We start from the raw sequence: 2,070 nt of genomic DNA on the forward strand, positions 1-2,070 counted from the left end.
GGGGAGGGGACGGGAGGGGACGCGCCGTGCGGCTCCCTGGCCGAGGAGGGGGCCGGAGAGGTGACAGGCTGGTGGCCTGGCCTGGGAAGTGGCAGGAGAAGCGGGGGCCTGCCTGGGAGGTGACAGACAAGATAGCCAGGCCAGGGAGGTGACAGGTGGATGGGAGAGCCAGAGAAGTGACAGGACAGGACAGCCAGGCCAGGGAGGTGATGGTCGGACAGGATGACCAGGGAGGTGATGGTCAGACGGGATGGCCAGGCCAGGGAGGTGACAGGCAGACRGGATGACCAGGGAGGTGATGGTCGGACGGGATGACCAGGGAAGTGATGGTCGGATGGGACAGCCAGGCCAGGGAGGTGACAGGTGGACAGGGATGACCAGGGAGGTGACAGGCAGAAAGGATGTCCAGGGAGGTGATGGACAGGATGGCCAGGCCAGGAAGGTGATGGTCAGACAGGACAGGACAGCCAKGCCAGGAAGGTGACAGGTGGACAGGATGACCAGGGAGGTGATGGTCGGACAGGATGGCCAGGCCAGGGAAGTGACAGGCGGACGGGATGGCCAGGCCAGGGAGGTGACAAGCAGATGGGATGACCAGGGAGGTGAGAGGCAGACAGGATGGCCAGGCTAGGGAGGTGACAAGCAGATGGGATGACCAGGGAGGTGATGGTCGGACAGGATGGCCAGGCCAGGGAGGTGACAGGCGGATGGGATGTCCAGGCCAGGGAGGTGACAGGCGGATGGGATGTCCAGGCTAGGGAGGTGACAGGCAGATGGGGTGGCCCCAGCAGGCCCAGGGAAGGGACAGCTGCACCAAACGCCGCATCCCCTCGCGCTAGGGACACCCCTGGGCGAGGGGACACAGGGACATCGTGGTCACTGTGGTGGGCACCCGCTGCCACGACCTTGCGGCAGAGGCGAGACCTGCCGCGGACGGGGCAGGCCAGGTCGGGGACATCTCTGTGCTGGTCCGGCGCGCGAGGGGCGCTGGCCTAGCCGGAACGTCACTGCTGGAGGGGGCAGGCTCCGAGGAGGCCRGGCGGCAGCGGGGATCGGATGAAGTTGCTGCTGCTCATTGTCTGCTGGGGTTTTTCTTGTGCGCGTGTGTGTGCTTTTCCCGTTTGCTTTTGTGCCTTAGGATGGGCGAGGGGGAGGGACTTGCTAACGTGTTTCAAACAGAAACTTTAAACCATCAAAAGCTTCACCCACGCCCAGAAATAGTCACTTGGCTGAAAGACAGCGGCTTTATGCTGTTTGTACTTGATGAGAATTATTTCCTTGAGAAGCACCTTTGCAGGGGGATGTTAAACGTGGGAACTAGCAGCCCCTGATTTTTGCTCGGATTTTGCTCCTTGCCTTTGCTCTTAGGAAGTGTCTCTCAGTGCATAACCTTAGACTCCTCGTGCTGCCGCTGCAGTTTCTGTCTCGAGCTAGCGGAAGGGGTAATCGACACTGAGAGAAAGCAGATCCTCGGGTGCCGGGAGAGCAGCTGAAATCGGGGAGCTCCGTTGGTTTCCGTCGGCCGYGGTGTCCTCGTGTCATCCCCCGCCGCCGGCCTCGGCGCGCCGCTAGCTCCTGCGCTGCGCAGGGCAGGGATGTGCCGGTCGCTTCCCRTTTTGGCATTACCCAGCCCTGAGCRTCACCACGGGCCGTTTGGAGCCGTTGCTAAATTATTAACGATAAGTGGAGCGTATCGACTGGTGATGGGGGCCGCTTGCACGAGGCGCACCCTTAGCAATGGGACCCRTGTAGGAGTTTCAGCTGGAGAACTYTGTGCCTAAAACCTGCCAGGCAATTTTTCCCCCTCCATAGCCACAGGGCTTACTGGGAATGGGGGGATCCCAGCAGTCCCTGGCAGATGGGAGCCAGCCTGCCAGCCGAGCTAAAACAGGCAGCGTTCGGGTACAGCCGTGCGCGCCCTCCCCTTGACTTTATCCAAGGTAATGGACGTGCGTTTGTGCATGGAGTTATTTCCCCTTTTTCAGTCTGTGTCAGACTGACCCAAATCTCCAGGCAGTCACTGCGGTTTCCCCAGCCGTTGCTCGAAGTGCCGATCCGTGCGCTCGCGGC

The sequence above is a fragment of the Apteryx rowi genome, unplaced genomic scaffold (genome assembly GCF_003343035.1).
Source record: "Apteryx rowi isolate R43461 unplaced genomic scaffold, aptRow1 scaffold_0, whole genome shotgun sequence".
Taxonomy (NCBI): Eukaryota; Metazoa; Chordata; class Aves; order Apterygiformes; family Apterygidae; genus Apteryx; species Apteryx rowi.